Here is a 23,903-nt window from a genome sequence, read left to right as displayed (position 1 = left end):
ACAGTTTCCCTCACTCTCTTCTTCTATTTTGAATTCCCAATTCTCTGTTCTGTTTTCTCGTTACGAACACAGCGATTCTTAAATCCTGACGAAAACGATTCCGAGCCAAACCCATGTCTTCAAAGCTCTCTAATAATCACACTGTTGAGAATCATGATGCTATGCGTGGGATTGAATTGAACAACGGTTTGTTGCTCATTGGAGTAATCAACTTCCTGAATCCAAGCTCAGCAATTTAAGACAACAAAAACAACAACCCCTTTTTCTCGTTCTACTACTTCTGGTTCTGGATGTAAAAAGGTACGATTTTATCCGTAATGAATGTACGATTACATGTTTTCGTGGAAGTAGCATTGTCAAAACTTGCACATGAGATTCAAGCCGCGAGTTTTCTGAAGTTACCACTTAAATCCAATCAGTCTTCATATGTGAATGTGTATGGAAGTTGCTTGATTTCAGTATTCCAAAATAAGTAAGAGTGGAATGAAGAGTCATGACTAGTGGATTTACCAAGGAATTTGACTCGGTTTTTTTTATGGCTCTTTGGAGTCTATAAAAAGCCGATTTCTCTCCATTAGTCTGTCTTTCTCTGTGGTGCTCTTTTAGAACCATAATCCGATACTGTTTAACGTTTAACTATTTTTCTAGGGTACCAATAGGATTGAACATTACCATTATAATGTTCATTCTGAACACCTATGTTCTCATTCACCAATGAATTCTGCACATCACTTACTGTTTTAAGGTTTTGTTTTATATTGGGATAGAATTGCATCTTTGAATTTCTAATTTTTTTATGCCTGCTTGTCTTAACCTGATGGGCAGAGTTAGCGCATCTGTTGCATAATATATAGTTGGTGAAAAATAAATAAAATGATTTGGTATGTGCATGTTGGCTTTTGAATTATGTGGTCAGCCAATGTGATTCTTATAGTGTTTCTAAACCTATGTATGTAACTGCATAACTATGATGACCTTAGCCGGTGTGTTCAAAATATATCTGCGAGTTTGGGCAGGAATGTGTGTAACTCCATAACTATGGTTTTGTCATCTTGTGATTCTTCTGCGGGAAAATGGTAGATCATAAACAACTAGCATCACTAGGTGGAAAGTTAGGAGTAGAGGGATGGGAACGTAACAGATTATTGAACTAACAGTAAAAAGGGATAAAAAGGCCAAGGAACTGAAAACTATTTTATCGATCAAAAAAAAAACTAAAAACTATTTTAGGTGATGAGCCTTAATGGAATCCGCAAGCATGACTCCCCTTGTAAGGTCCTAACCAAGGGCTATTCGAACTGCAATGCAAATTTCAACTATGCTCAATGCAAGATTAATCGTATAATCTGCTTTTGCGTTTAATAAACTACTTTATACTTCCTTCTTTACTCAGGCTGCATTGTAAAAAAAGGTTATCATGAACTTGACTCCATTCTTTCTAGTTACCCTCCTCTTTCCAAATTGTTGGATAAGTAGATGAAGTAATTTTTGGAGGGGGTGCAAAAAATCGACGATCGTTGAGTACACAAATCTCCATGACTGTGTAAGACTGACGTGATAACCGACTACACCACAGCACCATGTTGCACAGACTTAAATTAAGAGGACTAAGGTTTAATTTCCTAATCCGATGAGCACCTTCTGAGCACTATAAATACATGGGTTTCTTCCGATTTGGAGTTTAATAAGATCTTATAAGCCGAAAGAGTAATTACAATGAGCCAGCGACCGACATGGACACCTGCAAAAGGTGGGGAGGAACAAGGTGGTACTCGAAAATCTGGCAGCTCTCAGAAAACCTTTTCCAGGGATCTTGCATCTCAGATGACACTAAAATCTAGAAAAGAAGGACAACATAACCAGGAGGAATTAGCGAAGAGGAATTTAAGGGAAGAGCTGGAAGAGCGTGAGCGTAGCCATTGTTTTTCGAAGGTAGAAGCAACAAAAATCGGTAGAATCTGTACTGCTGTTCCCCGTAATATAGATGCCGATGATTCTGATGAAAAGAGTTATAGTGAGAGCGATAACGATGATTCTAATGATGATGATGGTCTCTTGGCTGAGATTGCACGCATAAAGAAAGAAAAATATGAGGAGAGGCTTAGCAAGGAGCGACTAGAACAACAAGAACAGATTATCCGTGGCAACCCTCTGGTCAGTAATGCAGCATCCTTTACTGTTAAAAGAAGATGGGATGACGATGTGGCTTTTAAGAGGCAGAGTTGCGGTGAAGCTAAAACACCTAAGCGTTTCATCAATGACACGATCAGGAATTACTTCCATCGAAAATTGTTGCAAAAGTACATGAAGTAATGTTTGGCTTGAGCAATTAGTTGGGGTGCGGAGAAAAGCCGCTTGTTTGGCTTAAGCTATGCTATCACTTTGCTTTTCAGTATTGTTTCCTTTGTCTTTTTTCAATGTATAGATAATAGTACTGCACAATCAAGAAAATTAAAAAATTATTGATGTTACCAAGGAGATTGGAGAAATTAACAAGGTCTAACCCTTGGCTAACGTATTGTTCATCAACCTCACCATCAGAAATAACATTCAATTAACGGAAGTCGTTGCAAAAGTATGTGAAGTAAGATTGCCTTAAAGAACGTCCTCAAAATTAACTTCGGCGGAGCACCAAAACATTCATCTGATCTTGATTTTGCTCTAACCGCTTAAGCTGTTGCCACATATACAAGAAAATACAAGATAATCAAGCCCACCATTGATACTGATAACTATAACAAATACATGCATAGTGACATAACTCCGTAGAATTCAAACTTACACAAACAGTGATCAAACACATAGTACTTACTAGACATACACACACAAAACAAAAACATACACGACACAGTACATGTTCGGGAGCCCATGAACTCTCTTATTTCTTAGAGATATTTAGGTGATCAGATCAGATGACTTAATGATAATGAGATCAATTGCTGTTGAAGTAGCAGAAACACATTTTCTTTCCACCACGAGTGTGGCAAGCACCATGAGCAGCTTTTTCCCGACTTATACATTGTCTATCACACCCTCCAGTGTTGGAACAACCTCCTGACCAAGTTTGGCTAGCCCTCTCACATAGAGTAGGTGCACTACAAGAATTGAAGTAACAAAAGCACATTTTCTTTCCATTTCTGGTATGACAAGCTCCAGTACTAGCTTTCTCCCAAGATATGCACTGATTGTTGCATCCTCCAGTTTTAAAGCATGATTTGGGCCGGTGCCACTGTAGTCCAGTGGTAAAGTCACTGGGTGATGATATCAGTGACCTGAGTTCAAAACTCGCCAGCACCAAATTCTTTACCGATCAAAAAAAAGGAAATCCTGACCATGTCTGGCTTGCCCTTTCACATAGTGCTCCTTCAACTGAAATAAATATATATATAGTTCCAAACAATTAGTATACATTATGGATGTTTAATAATTAAGCAACGAAAACAAATTAAACGTGATAGCACATTATTTAATTTTATACCGGGGGTTGTGGTAGAGTTGATGATGGCAGAAACAAAGATGGTTAGAGAAAAAAAGCTACTAAATTTCAGAAAAAACATATTAGCCATTTTTGTTATATATGCCAAAATCGTATCTTTTAGTTTTTCCTTTAGAAGGCTTCTCTTTTCTTGGACTGCGTATGACACCAAGGCTTAACTCAGCAATTTATAGAGCATTGAGAATCGGACAAAAGACAATCCTACCGACGGATTTTGTGGACTATATTTCTCCCATAGAAGCCTTATCTTTTGTATGTTTTTTGCCTTATCTTTCGGTTTTTCTAGAAGCCATCGCATTAATTTACTGGCATCGAACGAACCACATATGGTTTTTGGGACTTTGCTGAATTGGGGCATATGTCATTTAAGTGGGGCCTATAGCTAGATGACAAAAAAATGTCATTAGAAATCACTTCACGCCACCCCTTATCAAAATAATTACCAAACTACCTATTTTATCCCTGATTAATTAACACTAATTAATCATATTAGGGATTAAGTTTGATTTGGATGTGAGATTAACTAATGTTAGAGAGTTCGTCAAAACATCAACATTTTGATTTTTTTTTTCGTAAAAGTTACACTTTATATTCATTCAGTTGTAAACTGATTCTGGATTGGTGTTTAGAATTACCAGAGGACATCCAGAATCGGTTTACTTTGACATTTATAAACCGATTGTTTCCTTTCATTACCAATTTTCATTCATCGCATTATTATTGTAGGATGCATTTAGCACATGCATCAATCTTTTAAACCCCTAGGCGATCCTAGTGGACGAGTTATAGTCTCGTGAGGGTTTACATAGAGGTCTACCCACAAAACCTTTACAAAAACTTCTAAAGCCATCAATCTTCCCCCGACGAAGACGATACCGCATCCAAGTATTCTGGGTTATCCTCCGGGATTCTATCTGCGAAGAAGTGGTAGCTTGCATAGAATGCGAATGCTTCCCTCTTTACTTCCAAGTAGCACGCTTTCACGACTTCGTGCTACAAAAACACAAAAACAAGCTTACATTTGTTAGTGGTGTTTCGTTGGAAGATAACAAAACATGGGGTACGTAAAAAAACCACAAATTTACTTACAAATTGTGCAATGGACAATGTGAAAAAGCAAGTATCGCATTTTCGATGACTAGGTGTCTTTCATGGATGGCTTGAACACTTCTTGCGTTAAGATTTCCAAATTCTTGGATAAATTTGTTGTGTACTTTAACCCAAAAGGTTTTTGAATCATCTCTTTCGAAGGATTGACGTCTAAGCCTATTTTCCGCATACCATGCTTTCATGATTGCCAAATCTTCCGCGGAGTCGAATGATGCCATTTCTTGTATGTATATGTATGAAATGAGTAGTTGTGTAGTATATGGAGTGAGGGGGAATAAAATGATCAATTTTGGGGCAAATGGGGTCAAAGGGTGAGGTCTCTATTTATAGAGAACGTCCCAAACGGCTATTTTTTTTGAAAAACGTGAAATAATTTGAAATAATCGGTCTTTTAGAAGGACTGTAAAACCCGATTGTGTTTATATGACACAAGGAATCGGTCTTTCTTGTGACCAATGTAAACCGATTAAAGACATTTTAAATTTTGAATTTTCACCGACACTAATCTGTTTATATATTTCCATATGTGATCCGATTCTAGCTTGGCTTAAAAACATCCAGGAAGAATGGCTTGCACAATCAGTTTATGTAGACATATCGAGTAAACCGATTGTTGGCATGTCAGGCTAGAATTAATTTAAACATTAAGTGCATTGAGTTCAACACAAGATCATCCAAAATAACAATATCAACCACACAAATATCATCCAAAACACAAACATCAACCATCCCAAAAGACTAAAAACAACCACAAGTCTTATAAACTTAATGTTTTAGTATTTAAAAGTTAAACTTAAAAACTTAAGGAGCACCAGGAGCATTTGCAGTAGCAACAACATCAGGAGCATCAGCACCACCACCACCACCAGCATCAGGAGCAGCTGCAGCACCACTAGCACCAGCATCGGGAGCATTTGCAGCACCAGCAGCAGCATCATCATCAAGAGCAGCAACTTCTGCATCATCCACGGCCATATATTCAACCATTTCTTCAAACATACCTTCTAATTCTTGGTGGGCATTCCTCCGAGCTGAAATAATGTTTCTCCTCATCCTGGCGAACGTGATGACCTCAACAAGCTCTTCAAGTGAAAGCATATCAATCAATGCAAGGGCTTGTTCAAGACGGGTTTCAGCTTCGAAAGCAAACTTATATAGGCTCCTCACCGGCACTCTTTGTGGTTTCCTCAAGATATCCTCCACGGTTAAATCGTGATTGTAGAATGGTAGGTGTCTGAAGTCCATTCTACACAAAAAATAAACAAAAATCAAGTTAAAAATCGGTACATAAAGAAATATATGTAACCTGATTCTGAAGAGACCACTAAAATCGGTTTATGTGGTACATGTATAAAATCTGATTCTAAAAGAAAGATGAAAAGACTATATTAATCGGATTATACATATTACATATATAAACCGATTCTTGCGATGTATTTTCATATTTCATTTCCAAGCCAGAATCGGATAATGTTAATCCTAATGTAAACCGATTACTGTGCATGCTCTTCATGGTCGAAAAAAAATCAAGAATCGGTTTATTCGATAGGTCGATAAAAACCGATTCTGGGTGTAATCAGAGTTTTGATTTGTCAAAAACGATGATTTAAAGATGTAAATCAATAACATAAGAAGATGGGTTGATGGAGATTTACCTTCTTCTTGGTTGGATCGAAGACCGTCGGAGTAGAGGATGAAAAAAAAATTGATTAGGGTTTTGAGAATTTGGAAAGTTTATGATAGAAATGGAAAGATTTTTTAGGTTTAGGTTTTTTTGATTTTGGATTTTCTGAAAATAAAAAGATTAGAATTTATATGAGTGAGCTTTAAAAATTAATGTGAGGGTAAATTAGTATTTTTTTTATAAGATTTGGATGCCTAGAGTAATTTGGGGTGTAAGAAGGAAAAACCTATAGACCCCAATTGAGTGGTCTAGACTCCAATTTAGGTAGGTTTTGTAAAATCCATCGCATTTACTGGCGGAGAACTACATAGGATCTTGTGGGGATTGGGGACATTATTTATCCTGGCGTTTTTAGGGGCCACTCGAAAGGATTTAGGGGCCAACAATAATACAAAAAAGGTCACCCAAATGGAAAATGTAGCCAGCCCTTATCTCGCGTAATTCGTAATGGCGAAATTACCCTTATATATTCGGAGGATATAATAACATTGTTATCCTCCGATTTTAATCGGAAGCCAAAATATTTCCCAGACTTCCGATTGTGGTCGGTGCAGTATTAGAATGATTTTTGTTTCATTTTTTCATTTCTTTTGCATCTGTGAGTTATTAGAGTTATAGAGAAGAGGTTGAAGGAAAAAAGGGAAAAACCATTTTTTTCACTACAAAAATGGATGGATATGAAGAAGAAGGTGAGAATCATGACGAAGAAAAAAATGTTGAGGGTTCACGACCGTTTAGAGAAGACGATTTGGGGTATATGTTGAATGATCCAAACTTTTGTGGAGAGGAAAACCTAGACGACCCTTTCATGGAAGAAAATGGAGAATCGCATGATATTGAAGCTAACGATGCATGTAAAACACAGGTATTGTGTTAAGAAACTAAAATACTCGATTTGCATGGTTTGTGTGCTTTTGTAAACAAGAAAAACCGATTATTGCATGCATTGAATGCCATGAACTACCCAGATTCGGTAGATAATTTCTAGATTAAACTTACGAATATAACACACTGAGTATCAAATATGTATATTCGGTAGTTCCAAGATACTAGTTTACTGCCGAATATGAGAAAAACCCCAAACTGGTTTTCCAAAAATATCTACATTCGGTAGTTATGTAGAGTTATTTACCTCCGAATGGCCCCAAAAACGAATTCCTCAGAAAATTTCAAAACTCGGTATTCTTATCCTTTACAATCGGTAATAGTTTAACATTATTTGACTGCCGAATATAACAGTGGCCTCAAAATAAAATTTCCGAAAACTTGAAAATCGGATGTTTATCGATTAAAGTTATCTCCCGGTTATTTATATTCGGCTGGTTTACTATATATTTTAGCTTCCGATTATATCGTTTTTTGCACTCAGTAAACTGTGTACATTCATTTGCATAAATCGGGTGTTTTGGGTAACCGATAGGATTCCGAATATAGTATATTCGGCAGTTTGACTTATTTAATAACCTCATATTATTGTATAATAATTTGTTGCTTTCATATGCAGGCCGTTGAAGAGTTTGTTGATGATTTCTATTTGAGGCCCGACACTTCCCTATACTATGCTAACGATTTGGTATACTCATTACTACTTTTTTTTTTCAAAATTTATATGTTAAATGGTTATGCTTATTAGATTTGTTTTGTTTTATGCACGTTTAGACATTTGGAAGTAAGAAGGAGGCAAAGGAATGGCTTATGAACAAGGCAAAAGATAACATGTGCGTGGTAGTTCAAAATAATCATGTTAGTGACACTCGATTTGAAATGATTTGTGAACGAGGTGGGACGCGAAAGAGTCACGAGGGAAAGAATAGTAAGTACATACGGAAGACGAATAGGAAATACCGAAGCAATACCAAGAAGATAGGATGCCCATTTAAGATTGTCTTCTATAAGCCCGATGGTATTAAAGGTAAAGAGTATAAAATGTATAAAGTTGATAACGGTTGTCACAACCATGATGATCCGTTGGATTTAATTGGACATGTAATGGTTGCCAAGTTAAAACCACATCAAATACAGACGGTGAGGTCTATGCATATCCAAAAAGCGAGTGCGATCTTAAGTAAAATAAAGGCGGACGATCCCGACAACTTGTCTTCTTTGTCTACAATTAAGTCGGCCCTAGGTACGATCAAAAGGATTGATTGGGATGGTAGAACGGTCATGCAACAATCGGAGTGGTTAGCGGAGTTACACGGCTACACCTTGAGAAGGGAAGAAAAGGATGGTATAGTGGTTCGTATTTTCTTGGCACATCCCGAAATGATCTAATTGGCTCAATGCTTTCATCAAATTTTGTTCATAGATGCTACTTATAAGACAAACAAGTATAACATGCCGTTGTTGAACATTGCTTTCCATACTTCGGACAAAAACACGTTTACGATTGCATGGGGTTTAATGGATCATGAGAACAATGAGAGTTTCATTTGGATGTTGGAGACGTTGAGGTCCATTTATAACGGTGATAATTTTCCAATGGTTATTGTAACGGATAACGATCAAGCCTTAATGCATGCAATAGCGGTAGTGTTTCCGGAAGCCCAAAACTTGCAATGTACGTGGCACATTCAATGCAATCTCAAAACCAATTGCCATCATCATTTCCAAGCTAAAAGACCAAGGAAGGGTACCAAGAGGTTAAAGGAAGAGGATGAGCGCATTAGTAAATTAACCTTGGAAGAACGTAAGGAAGAGGATAGGCTATTTGAAGAAAAGTGGAAGGAGGATGGAATAATTTGGAAAATGTTCATGAAAGCATGGGACAAAATCGTTTGGTCGATGACCGAGGAAATTTACGAATGTAACTTGAAGAAATTTGAGGATGAATACGGCACGGACTACCCAAAACCGGTTGAGTATTGTAAAACACAATGGTTAACGATTAAGGAGAGGTTTGTGTTTGCATGGACATGTGAATATCGTAACTTCAAGAACGAGGCGACAAGCATTGCGGAGGGGTCTCATGGTCGACTAAATAAAATACTAATTGGTAGTCAAAATGGAGTTATGTCGATCCAAGAAGCAATCCATGAATTCACCAATCGTGATCTCGTAAATATTAGGAAATGTATGCAATTTAGTGTACACCAACCACCCGACAAGTAAGGCCAAAGATCTCTACAGAGCCTTCTCAAGTAAGTCAACCCAATGTTGTCGAAGAAGTTGTTGAGCAAATGAACGCCTCGCAACAAACCCAACCAATGGAAATTCTTACTATAAAAGAGGACAAAGGTACTCTTCGTTTCCCTAGAGATCTTAATGGAAGACCAAATCGATCCACATATACAATATACAAAGAGTATTTGGAACAACTCCCTCCACTTATCATTCCATTTGTTTTGTCGACCGACGAGGATGATGGGGATGGAAATTGTGGGTTTCACGTTGCTACGGAACAAATGGGTTACTTTAGAGAGGAGGATATCGAAGATGTCACCCAATGCCAATATTTAAGAAATAAGATAGCGGTACAACTAGTGAAGGACAAGGGTTTTTATATGGAGATGATGAGGCGAGGAGATAGATACGACAAAGAACAAGAGTTCAAAGACTTAGTTGCGCGTGTGAAGTTTCCAAAGGGATTGAAGACAATCGGATCCAAGTATTGGATGACAATGCCTAAATTTGGATATCTCCTAGCGGACGTTTTGAATTGCGTGGTACATTTCTTTGTTCCTCCTATGTATGGACTTAGCATGACGTTTGCACCCACAAGAACGGCTTGCGACGAGTCGGTTAAAGATAGAAGAATCGTAATGGCATTTGTGAATGAAATGCATTTTATCGGTTTAAGAGTAAAGAAAGATTGTCTGTTACCTCCGTTGAGTAAGTGGCACGATTACTTCCCGATGAACCATTGCAAGGATTGGGTGAAACAATATGAGTCTGACATGGTTGATTGGGATCGTGTTATGGACAACAACTTTCCCGCTGAGTTACTCGAATTGATCCCCTCGGATGATGACGATGTTTGATCGTTTTTTTTCGAGGCACGATTATAATTTTTTTTGAAACTATGTAATCGGAACAACAGTAATATAACACTTCAATACGATTAATCATATTCGGGAATTCCATATTTTATCAAACCGCCGATTAATATTAAAAATTTGAATTTACAGCACTCAAACATCACATGTTATTCTTTTTTCCCAGTCCGAGATGCAACAATCAACGCGGCTTCGAAATGTAGAAACGACTCTCCTCTCCACTTGGAATAAGCATCTTGTGCCGCAAACCTGTCGTCTCTGTGCCTAGCAAGAATACGGTTGTACTCGGTGCACAATTTTATAACATGGTGCACCCTTGAAGAAACATGGGATGGTTCATAATTGTGGCGTGGCTTCTTGTACTTACCAACAAAAGGACCCAATGAAACGTTAATACAAAATATACGATCGTCCTGCTGTTCTTTGGGTAGATCTTTCACAATGTAATAATTTTTTATCCATTCGGTCTCTTCCTCAACTTGTTTTAATCTTTCTCTATGATGGAATTGTTCTTGACCTCGCTTCTTAGCCTTGATTTCCTCTTCCTCCTCCTCCGTTTCCACTAACGATGGTTTAATTTTTTTGGGTTGTTTGTTCCTTTTTTGTATTTCTTCTTCCCTTGCTGCAATTGATGTAGTTGTTCGCTTGCATCTTCGAAGTATGTTGTCGATTGATGATGGACTTGCCATTGAAAAGGTTTTTCATTCAGATTTGTTACTCAATAATAACTGAGAGGGGTTACCCTCCTATATAGATTAGAGTTCCAACGGATCTAATTTTTGAAAATATGGCCGTTGAGGTTTCTGAAAATATGGCCGTTGAGGTTTTTGAACTTGCTATATTCGTAGGATAATTGTTTTGTAAAGTCCCGAATGTACGATGGCCCAAAAATCAGAATTTGGGAAAAACTTATACTTTTCAAATTTTGAAATTGAAATAATCGGAAGTATAATTAGTTACCCAAACTTCCGAATATGGGTTGTCTAACATTCTAATTGGCCCTTGGAACCACCTAGAGCCAAGGCGTGGTTTGTTTTGAACTTGCTATATTCGGAGGATAATTGTTTTGTAAAGTCTCGAATGTACGATGGCCCAAAAATCAGAATTTGGGAAAAACTTATACTTTTCAAATTTTGAAATTGAAATAATCGGAAGTATAATTAGTTACCCAAACTTCCGAATATGGGTTGTCTAACATTCTATATTGGCCCTTGGAACCACCTAGAGCCAAGGCGTGGTTTGTTTTGAACTTGCTATATTCGGAGGATAATTGTTTTGTAAAGTCCCGAATGTACGATGGCCCAAAAATCAGAATTTGGGAAAAACTTATACTTTTCAAATTTTGAAATTGAAATAATCGGAAGTATAATTAGTTACCCAAACTTCCGAATATGGGTTGTCTAACATTCTATATTGGCCCTTGGAACCACCTAGAGCCAAGGCGTGGTTTGTTTTGAACTTGCTATATTCGGAGGATAATTGTTTTGTAAAGTCCCGAATGTACGATGGCCCAAAAATCAGAATTTGGGAAAAACTTATACTTTTCAAATTTTGAAATTGAAATAATCGGAAGTATAATTAGTTACCCAAACTTCCGAATATGGGTTGTCTAACATTCTATATTGGCCCTTGGAACCACCTAGAGCCAAGGCGTGGTTTGTTTTGAACTTGCTATATTCGGAGGATAATTGTTTTGTAAAGTCCCGAATGTACGATGGCCCAAAAATCAGAATTTGGGAAAAACTTATACTTTTCAAATTTTGAAATTGAAATAATCGGAAGTATATAACATTATATTGTCTTCCGAATAAATATTGGCCCCAAAATGGGATTTTTCCTATATCAGAAATTTTGAGATTTTTTCAATATATATATATATATATATATATATATATTCGGTAGTGAGTGTACTTCCGAATACTGTGTGTCTACTTAAATATATTCGGGAGCCAAAAAATTCATTAAACTACCGATTATTACCAGTTTGTATCCAGGAAGATATGACCAACAATATTCGGCCGATAACCATCAAATATTTCTCTCGAATACTGTCGATGTTCTTGAGAAATGAAGAACACGACTACATTCGGAAGTAAAGGAGCATGAATATCGCCCGAATCTGGATAAATAACCGAAAACCCTAGAATTATTTTTTCTCGATTCGTCGAATTAAAGCGAAATAAACCCCAAAAATGATAGATTCTTACCTAATAGGAAACTGGAAGAAGAAGAGCTGAAATGAGTAGAATTGTTTTTGATTTGGTTTTTATACAGTTTTACCATAAGGGCATTTATGTAACTTCAATATCATATAGGGTACCCCTTAACTAGAGTTTTTGACTGGGTATAAATTGATGGCCCCTAAATCCTTTGGGTGGCCCCTAAAAACGACAGGTTATTTATTCCGCATTAGATTTTTGAAATGACAAGTTTTCACTCGAGTAAAACCAGAAAAATTCCGGATTATTCACATTTTGTTTCGATGATTATTGGATAGTTTCATTGGACAATTCCACTATATTATGATGACCAATATAAAAAGTACTACATATATTCCATACTTTCCTCCCCGTCTGATGTGGCGGGTGAGCTGGAAAAAGAAGTCTAAAACACGTCGTCCTTCCAATTTCTCCACCACTTCGGTTTATTTCTCTCTCTACATTCATATCCTTTCTTCTCTGCAACTCTTCTCCCTTCTTCCCATTCATCATCTTTAATTCTTAATTGCTTCCAACTGATTCAAAGAAAGAAAAAAAAAAAAATCCCTCCTTACACATTAACACTGGATCGTCATAAAAATTGGTGTTGCCGTCGTACCTTTAGTTTAGAATTTTTTAGACAAGATGAAATTAATTTTAGCTGAATGATTCCAAAAAAATAAAAAAAATAACCAGAGAAATCAGTCATCGTTCCATCTCTGATCCTTTACATAAGAAGATGTTACCTAATGTTTCTCCATTAATGATCATCACAGAAGACAAAGCATTTAACTAAATCACCTTCAAGCTAATTCTCATTCGGACTAAACGATTTTCCGAATTAGTATTTCACAACAGGAGTGTTAGACTGTTAGTAAGTCAATAAGAAAATCATTACTTCTTCAGAAATTTCACCCGGTAAGCCAAGAAAATTAAGATTTTTTTTTCCACTACTCACAAAATCAAGATTTCTTACTACTAATTCATTCTAGAAAACCGCAATTGAAACCATAAAAACCCCTTTTAAAAAAATTTAATTTCATCCCCAAAAGGCCAAATCATCTGCACCAAAATAATCAATTACACTGCCAGGATCGAGAACAAAAAAAATCCACCACTAGCAGCACATTCAACCATCCTACCAACTCCATCTGCATCCTTACTTCCATCAAATCGCTCAAACCACCACCAACACTGTTTTTGTTTTTGAGAAGAGAATACGAATACACAGATGTGATTATGGGTGGAGAGGTTAATTCTTATTTTTTAATTTAAGATTATGTTTTTTAAAGTTGAAGGAACAATAAAGCATCAAAAACATGTTCTTCAGTAATTTCTACTGATCTTTGTCGGTGAGATTCACTTCAAGTGTTAGAACCACCTCCACCAACAAAACCGTAAAAACCATCATTAATCGAACCTAATCCCTTTTTGAGAAATGTGTTCAAGAAATTATTCATCAATTGTAATCTTTTCCTTCTGTACTTGATTGGGGAAGAACCATAGGATGCAGTAGACTGTAGAGAGAGGAAAGGGAAAAAAAAGAAAGAAAGATGGAGATTGAAGACGTCGGTGAAAAATTGACATGGTTTCAAAGACTTTGTACATCTCATCCTCCACATCAGACGGGGAGGAGAGTAGGGGTAGAAGGGGGAGCGGAATACCATTTCCATACCTATATATATATATATATAGGTATTATTAGATAACGTACTCGTGTCAGCAGTATGTGTGACAGAATAATGTGTATGTGTTGATAGTATGTGTCTGTCAGGTCAATGTTAGTCCGTAATTGACCTGACTGTTATTACATTCTTTATGTTTTATGTGTCTGAATAATTGTCATTTTAAGGCACTGTAATAACTCCGTAAGAATTATTTTTTCTATCAATAATATTCAAGTTCTCTCATGGTATCAATCGGTCGATCCTGAGCTGAAACTTTTCATCTGCAAATACTTTTCATAAAATCTTTTCACGTAGAATCAAAGGAATCAAACATCTTTTTCAACATCTTTTTCAGATTCAATGCCTAATTATTATTATTTTCAACAACAATCTTTCAATTTGTTCACCTCAAGATCTAAATCTTGAATTCTTTTAGTCGCCATTCTTGTTTTGGGCAACTTCAACAATTGTTTATCAGAGAAGACGAAATATGGGTACCAACAATAATTCCGCTGCTCAAATAGGTGAATCTCTTGATTTCACTTTTCCTTTTACCAATATATCAAATTTTGTTTCTTCAAGATTGGGTCCAAACAATTTCTTGCTATGGCGTGATCAGATGGAATCCATCTTGGTTTCCACTGATTTATATGGTTATGTTATTGGTGAAGTCCAAGAACCAGTTAAAAAAATTGAAGTTGATGGGGTTCTAAAGCTAAATCCACAATGGCTTCGTTCGAGGAAGATAGATTGTTTTGTCACAAGTTGTTTACAAGCCACATTTACTGATTCAGTATCGAGTGATGTTCGGGGTATCTCTACTGCAAACGAAATTTGGAGTTATCTTGAAGTTAGTTTTAGAAGTCAGTTCATGGCACGGAAGAGTATGCTCAGAAATCAACTTCATAATATAAAGAAAGGTAGTATGACTATACTGGTATATCTTCAAACTGTCAAGAACATAGCAGATTCATTAGCTGCAATAGGAGAAAAAGTTAGTTCTTCAGATTTGATAATTTATGTCTTGAATGGACTAGGAAGAGAGTATGATAAGTTTGTTGTTGTTGCTCAAAATAGAGAGGTTCCATTTACTTTTGCTGAATTAAACCTAGATTTTTGAATCATGAGCAATGGCTCATTGATCAGCAACAAGATTCTAGTATTGTTTTTGATGCACAGAATCCATCTTCTTTTTATTGTAGAAATGTTGGTTCTGGTAATGGTAGAGGAAAGTCAAAGGGTAACTCAAAGAATGGACAAACTAGTGGTTCTGGGTTCAAGAATAATGTACAGGGTCATGTTTCTAATCAAGCAAGTAATAATTTTGTTTATCATAACGCTTATACTGGTGGTTCAAGTCAAATCAATGGTGGTAGAAGAGATTATTCTCAGGTGGATTGTCAGATTTATAGAAAGAAATGGCACTATGCAAGCAGATGCCACTTCAGATATTATCCACCAACTTTTGCTTCTACTTCAGATAATAATGCTACAAATATGGGTCCTCAACATACATTCACTACTATGACTGAAGATCAAGTTTTTGGTGATCCTTCCACATCTGAGTCTCGATAGTGGTTAGATGATTCTGGAGCAACAACTCATATGACTGGTGACATGAATCTTCTTCAGAATACTTCTTGCTTCCAAGGAAAGGAGAAGGTGCAAGTGGGTAATGGTAAGTCCTTGAACTTTACATCTACTGGTACTTCAGTTGCTAAGACACCTAAAACTAATTTTAGGCTTGACACAGTTCTTTTAGTTCCTGACATGAAGCATAACTTAGTTTCAATTGCTCAGTTTACAAAAGAGAACTCTTTCTATTTTAAGCTACTTCCATATGGATATGAAATTAGAGATTTATATTCAGCAGTGATACACTCACCTCATCTTTCTCCCGTAATTTCTCCCGATTGGCAATCCAATATCCCAAAGAAGGTTCTTAACATCGAGATTATAAAGGGTGAATGTGGGGTACAAGGTTTATTAGAGGCGGGATCTTGTGCGGGAGAAAGATGCAGTCAATCTATCATTTCCGATTTATATTGTGATACATTGCTTGCTCAAGGAAAAGTAGTTAATAATTTGTATCCCATTTGATCGAATTTTAATATAGTGGTAAAAGGTTGTCATTCACTCAGACTTGTTGAAATTGATTTTAGGCTTAAATATAAAAAATACTAAAAATAAGAAAATATATATACAAAATATTAAATCACAAGATGAATAGACACCGAGACGCAGGATTTCACTACTTTTCATATTGTTGTGGTTCAGTCATTAATTCTAGACAATATAGCTCAAACAAAAGAAGTTGTGACTCTAGTTCTTTGCCAAAAATAGATTTCATAAAACATTATTTGTAAGTTATAAGCATGACGCATCAAAAGTAATTAGAACTAAGCATGCGGCATCAAACAAAATAACAAATAATTAATAGAAATCATAAAGCAATTAAATCTATGCAAAAAGTCAATAAAAGAATTAATTCATTTACCACAATCATGGAAAGTTGCTTCCTCCGTTGTCCTAGTGATGGGGTCTAGCTCCGCATATTGGAAACACACTCAGAATAATTTTTCATTGCTCAAAAGTGTTTACAAGTGATGAAATGGGAGAAAATAATGATTAAACCGGGTTTGCTCTAAACGATCCCCAAACTCCCCATCCTGTTTATCTGAGTCCCGTAACCTCTTTATATAGCTAACATGGGATGAAAATATCCCGTCATAACTCCGAATCTTCTCGGTTGAATGCAAGAATATTTTCTATTTACTCTCACAGGAATCACCGGGATTTCCTTCTATATCTTCTTCACGCGTTTGCAGTGCTTCAACTCTATCCAAACACGCATAAAATCTTCACAAAATCGTCACAGAATCTTCAACTAATTCTGACTATTTTTCGTCCCCTGTTTTGGGAAATCTTCTCATATCTTCATTTATTTTCGTGTTTAAGGGCACCAAATATCCTGTTTAGTCATAGAAATCTATTACCGAACCAAATCCATGAAGAAATCCAATTAAATATCCCTCCAATTCTTCCCAGAGAGTTACACAGAAAAGAATAAATTTCCCGCCAAAAAGATCTTGAAACGTGAAGAAGAAGGTATCCCCCTATCCAGAGTAGGGTGCGAATAGAAGGTGGATGTCTTGGGGTGCAAATAGTGATCGAGGTTCCCCTTAGTAATTGAGGTGCCCCTTAACCAAAATGAGCGTCTGCATAGCAAATGTCCTCCGGGGTGCTCCGCATAACTTTTCGAGCTGATTTTTCCAAAAATGTTTATTTCCCAAAATACCTACAAACACACAAAACACCATAATAAGTACAAGTCGAGCACTAACAATAGAGAACATTGAGAACAAAATAGACACAAAAATGCGTCTATCAAATATCCCCAAACTTATTATTTTCTAGTCCTCGAGAAAATATAATCTAGAAAAATAAAACTGAGTTAATCTCGGGAGGGTTTACCAGAGGTGTACCCACAAAACCATTACTCCAGACCCTAGCTATCTACGCATTACCTTGGAAGGCACTAAAGAATCTCCTTGGTTGGCGTACAATCATTGACTATAGGAGGAAGTACCCTGATGCGAAATTCCAATTGTTCTACACGAGTTTGCACTCAAGCATACTTCTACTCAGATAGTTTCTGGACATCATAACCGGAGTCAACCAATCACATGGAAAGATTAAGAAGATGGATGTAGAGAAAAATGTAGATGTTTTTGACTAAGGTGAACCTATCCTAATGAACTGAGATATTGGTCTGACTAATATCAACACAACTGGCATATACAAGGGAACCGGTGGTCGATAATCCTAACTCTAGGTCAACACAACTAGCATATACAAGGGTTCCAGCGGTCGACTTTATTGAATTTATTCTGGTTGGTCAGATGGTCTGGTCTCATTTTTTTCATTTTTTTCTTTTTCTTTTTTTTTTTTGGTATCCCAATCACTCTATTTCACCCTAGAACTGTAACAACAAAAGCTAAAATAAGTGAATAGGATTCTTTAGATGTTTCCATCACGAGATATGGCGAAACTACCATGTTTTTTTGTTGTTTTTTTTTTCTAACACCTAAGCTCTATGCTTTTATGAATAGACTCTTTAGATGTTTCCATCTAATCAGATTGGTTCCTCAACTCCTACAACCAAGATGCTTTCATCCACTTAGATTGGTTAGTGCCATCCTTAATAAACATAAATTTCTAGGCTCTAGAGTTTATTTATTGCAACTAAAAAGTTTCTCCTATACTCCCAAACTTAAATCTAACATTGTCCTCAATGTTCTAAAGATAAAATGAAAAACATGAACAAGGAGAAATTGTTACGAGTTGAAGCAAAAGAGTTAAGGAAAGATATTACCGTGTTGCATGAGCATGGGTTACCTCCCAAGAAGTGCTAAGTTTAAAGTCTTCAGCCAGACATTGGAAGAATTAGTCACCTCATAGAATCATATAGTAGTAGACGGAATAACTCTGGGTCATCTGGATCCAAAAGTGTTACCCACAAGAAGAGCAAACTGCAACAGACCAAGAAGATACCAAACATACCCTTTCTTAAGACAACTACATCTAGTTATAGTTCAGGTTCAGGCTCTATAAAAGGGTCTCAATAAAAAGTTTTCATCGGTTGGATTTTTTCAAAGGCATTCTGAAAATCAGGCTGAAGAGTCTGGAAATACTCAACTAAGAACTTAGAAGCGCATAATAAAATCCTGAATAATTGGGGATCCTCTAAGTCAATCAGATTTGACTCACACAACTGACCACAATGGAAAAGGTGGTATTCCTTAAAAAAATGTGTCGACCCTATTCTCCTAAAGTAATTAGGTTTAGTCTCAAAACTTAATAACTGACACATCTGAAAATCATATGTTCCCACAATTGGAAGAAAATTTTTTGGTGGGAAAACAAAGTCAATCTTGGTATCATATCCTGGGTTAACCACATCAACCAGAGGATGGGTTTCTAACAACTGAGATTCTTTCTGGACATCATTAGGTTCGGGAAAAAGTGTATGAAGATAATCTTGTAAAATGGTTGAGGCATATATGTTAAGTCCTAAGTGAGGGACCTCTCTAAGAGTTAAATCACATGGAGAATAAAAATCACCCCCAAACTTAGAGTTTTTAGTGTCTCTATAAAGACTAGTCACAACTTCCCTAATTTCTAGGTCATCAGATTCCTAGAAATGGTCAATTAATTCTTCTAAGTCAGGTTCATCCTCACTCATCTCTACGAGTTCATTTTCTTTTTCTAAGTCTAAAGTTTCTAAATCTCTAGCCTCTAAAACAATATTCTCAGAATAAACTCGTTCGCCAAAACTATCATCAGCTTCGCAAAAAGGAAAAACTACATCGTATAAAACGGGGGTATTTCTAGTCAAATCCTCATCCTTTTGAATAGGTGAATAATTATTAAAATTATTTGGATTTAAACCAGAAATATTATTATCATTATAAAGCTCAATTGGAGTAACAAATTCATGATCACTATGCCTAAAAACTTCAGATTCTTCATCAACACTATCCACATCATGATCATCATTATAATAACATCAAAATGATTGAAACTCGTCTAAACAAGTAGTGTTACCAATTCTAACCTCGTTATCTTGATTATGTGAATAACTATCTTCGTTCTCAAGGGTATTATTGGACACACTATATTGGCAATTCAACTTATTTACGAGCAGTACTTTCGTTCATCTCTAACTCAAGTATACGTGTCGACTCAGTTATCCTCTCAAGGGTCTCTTCCAAAGAAAGTTCCCTTAGTGTTGGATCTAAGTTTTGAGTTAATCTATTGAGGATATCTTCTAAAGATTCAGTCGTTGTTGCAGTCCTTTCGTCCATAACTACGTTATTCACCTCAACTAACTTACATGTCGATTCAGCTAACTTTCGTGTCGACTCAGATAAATCCCTGAGGGACTCTTCTAAATAAGGAATAGGAACAGAAGGATCATAAAAAGGACTACTTTTCAAAATTTTCATTGTATCCTCTAAAGACGAAGAACTAGTATTATAATCTTCTTGCTCGTATGACCGATGCGCGTGTGGATAGTAATTGGGCTCACTGTGGTATGACCCATATCCTTCAAAAGAATGGCATTCCCAACCACTATTCACACTATGGTCATAATAAAAGTGATGTCCATATTGTTCAGTTGGATATTCGTTGTATTGGCTATTATTGTAATACCAGTTTGACATTCTCAAAATAAAACCCACTGACAGGGGATTCGCGGGTGTTCATAAAAACTTACCTCCCATTCCAGACGGGGGATGAACCGTTGAAGTCGACTCGGGCCACGATTCCTATATCGTGTACGAACCCGAGGGGCCGAGACAGTGTCGTAACTGTCGTCCTTCCCTGCAGCAGTTTTATTTAAATTAACCCTTCCTTAGGGTTTTTAAAAATAATGTCCAAAGAAAGTCCCAAAAAAATAAAATCCAAAAAGAATGTCCAAAAATAAAAGATTACAAAAATATAGCCCTAATTACAGTTTCTAAAAAATAAAAAATATCTAATACAAATAAATTAACTATATACAAAAATATTCTTCTTTACTCCTTTGGATTTCTCTTTTCTTTCCTTCTTTGGCTTCCCTTTACTTTTCAACACTTCTCCTCTTTTTCTTTAGCTCAGCTCCAAGTCTGAAAGCATACAGAAATACCAAAACGCATAAAAAAGAACAAAAATAATAAAAATAAAAACAAAAACCTAAAAACAAGTCCCCGTCGGCGGCGCCAAAATTTGATCGAATTTTTAATATAGTGGTAAAAGGTTGTCGTTCACTCAGTGATAGGCACATTTTTGTGTCTTATATAATCTCAATTGTATATATTATTAGTGCTCGATTTTATATTTATTATGGCTTTTTATGTCCCTGTAGGTATTTTTGGAGAAATAAGCTTTTGCGGCGAAATTGGCTAAAAAAGTGGTTTTTGCGCTCGTGGGAGAAAATTACTATACGGACTCTCACTTTGGATAAGGGGTAACCTAATTACTAAGGGGTGACCCATTTCCAGGCATCTGCTAAAGGGAGACCGGGACTGGATAGGGGGCATCCTTCTTCACATTTCAAATTAACATTTTGGCGGGAAAAGAAATGTTTCACGAACAGTTTTTAGGATTCGATTGTTGGACGATTTCTAAAGAGACTCAATCGCCAAACTCGACTGGGATGGACTCTAATAGACTAAACAGGCCTGTTACAAGTGATTTAACCCAACCAATTGGGCTGTATAAGTCGGAGGAAGCGATCAAAGTCCGAACAAGACACGTACTCTCTGTTTAACTTTCAAAGCTATTTTTAAGAGATTCTGGGAGAGTTTTACGCTGAAGTAAACTATACTTGGTCCTTTTCAAGTCTTGATAAGAGTTTGGTGGCAATTTTATATCTAAAAAACGCGTACAGGGAATGACAGGAGAGATTTTCTCAACTGCACGCAGAGAAGAAGAAAAAAAGAATAGTCACCGATAGAAGAGATTTTCTCGGGATTTTTGGAGCTGATTGGGTATATAAAAAGGCTGGTGCGAAGTGAGAGAAGATTATCAAGAGTTTGGGGTCGAGAGAATCGGAGCAGAGGCTGGGAGAGACGAAGAATAGGAGCAGAAGAAAAGTTCTCTGCTGCTGCTCGAGGAGGAGGAAGAAGATGAAGAACAGACGCTTCTGAAGCGTCGTTCTTCAACAGTGCCAGCTACAGAAGATAAGTGTCGCTCCTTTGCTGCAGTTCAGTTCTATCGTTTCTTTTTGGACGTGTTTTGTGAGTCTCAGAACCACTATTTTATAACTTTTGACTCTTTTAATCGCACTTTGAACTTTGAATTAATATTTTGAGTGTGTGGTTGATATGAATAGCTAAACCCCAATACTGGGATGATGGAGGAAGCCATATTTTACACATATAAAAATTATATTTAATTCTTTTATGACTTCTTGCATTTTTATTAAATGTTTTATGATTTTTCTTAATTGATTGTCATTTCTTTTGATGGTTTATGCTTGGTCTTAGTACTTTTGATATGCCATGCTTTCGATTTACAGTTAATCTTCTAAAAATCTACCTTGGCAAGAATTAGAGTCCCTATTTTTATGTGAGCTATAATTGTTTTGGAAATAAGTATTTTAATTATATGAATGATTATGGTGGAATCCTGATTCCTAGTGTCTCTTGATCCTGTGACAATTTTGGTACATATATTTTTAAATCTTTCAAGTCCGAGTAACGAATCCCTATTTACCGCAATCGAAATATTACAACAAAATGGCGCCGCCGACGCGGACTTGTATATAGATTTATTTTTATTTTTTTTAGGTTTATTTTTATTAGTTGTTCCTTTTTACTTTGTTTTTTTTTCTTTGATTTACAGGTTCGAAGTGGAGCCCTAAGGACTTGGAGAGGAAAAAGCTTAAAGCGAAAAGAGAAGAAAAAAGGACAATTTTAGGATTTAATTTTTAATTTTTAATTTTTAATTTTTTTTAGAGTGTGTGAGGAAAACTGTAATTTTTTTATTTATTTTGGACTTTGGACTTTAAACAATTGGACTTTATTTCTTTTTTTTAACCCTGCGGAAGGGTATTATTAAACAAAAAAAATTATATAAACTGTGTGCAGGGAAGGACGACGATTACTATATCGTCTCGACCCCTCGGGTTCGTACATGACATAGGAGTCGTGGACCGATTCGGCTTCAACGGTTCATCCCCCGTCTGGTACGGGAGATAAGTCCATCGAAACACTCGCGAATCTCCTGTCAGCGGGTTTACTGTATTCCTTAAGGTGATTCATTGATTGAGGACGAATTTGGACTGTTTTTAAATTCCTAGTAAAGGGCAAGGCCTGGACAATACAAGATAAGGGTTTGGATTTTATCACCGCTCCCTTCTTGCCCGCCTTAGGAAAACGAAACCTAACGCGAACCCAAGCTTAAAATTTGGAATAGAACGAGACCGATAGGGTAACGAGCTTAATAGGAAACTCGTTCGAAAAATATTGGTTGCTCTTTAAGTACACTCCAAAGTTCATGATGGTTTCTGTGAGTTGAATGCGTGACTGCGCCGCCTTGTGATAGCGGTGAGGCCTTGGGTATCAAAGCTCCACTGAGCTTCCCTCGCCTCAATTCAACTTACTTTGACTCGGATTGATTCCAGAGGGGTTTTCTTAAATTGTAACGAATTCCCTTTCGAAAGATAGAAGCTGGTCTAGAAACAATCTAAGTGGAGCCATCATGCTTTTTGTTTGCTAGTTTTTATAGGTTTGATTTGGTCGAGTCAGCCTTGTTTGTGATTGTGTAGAATTCCCTTGCAATTAAGAATGTCGAGCTGGTATGATAGAAGCCAATACAATGAATATCGACCTGAATTTGAATATGGACATCATCAGTTTTATTACCATGGTGGGAATAGTGGTTGGGAACGCCAAACTTTTCAAGGTTATGGTTCATACCATGGTGAACCCAATCACTATCCTCACAACCATCAGTCATACGAGAAAAATTCTGCTAATTCCTCTTTACTTGAGTCGACACGTAAGTTAGCTGAGACAACACGTAAGTTCGCTGAAATGAATAACTTAGTTATGGACGAAAATAATGCAATGAGTGAACTTTCTTTACCTGATTTCCTAGATTACGTCAGGAATTCATGTGAGTCGGCCCAAAAGCTTTTGTTAGAGACCCATAATAGAACTTCTCTAAAAGATCTAAATTTCCAAAATATTGTTTCCAATTTTA

At 36.5% G+C, this 23,903-nt stretch overlaps 1 pseudogene; it reads left to right on the top strand.

Annotated features, from left to right (window-relative positions):
- The first annotated feature begins 1,073 nt into the window (after window positions 1-1,073).
- Window positions 1,074-2,313, top strand: LOC113324132 (annotated as a pseudogene).
- The last annotated feature ends 21,590 nt before the right edge of the window (window positions 2,314-23,903 follow it).

Source organism: Papaver somniferum, chromosome 11, assembly GCF_003573695.1.
Source record: "Papaver somniferum cultivar HN1 chromosome 11, ASM357369v1, whole genome shotgun sequence".
NCBI lineage: Eukaryota > Viridiplantae > Streptophyta > Magnoliopsida > Ranunculales > Papaveraceae > Papaver > Papaver somniferum.
Note: the sequence above shows the minus strand (reverse complement) of the source record. Positions and strands in the feature narration are given on the sequence as shown.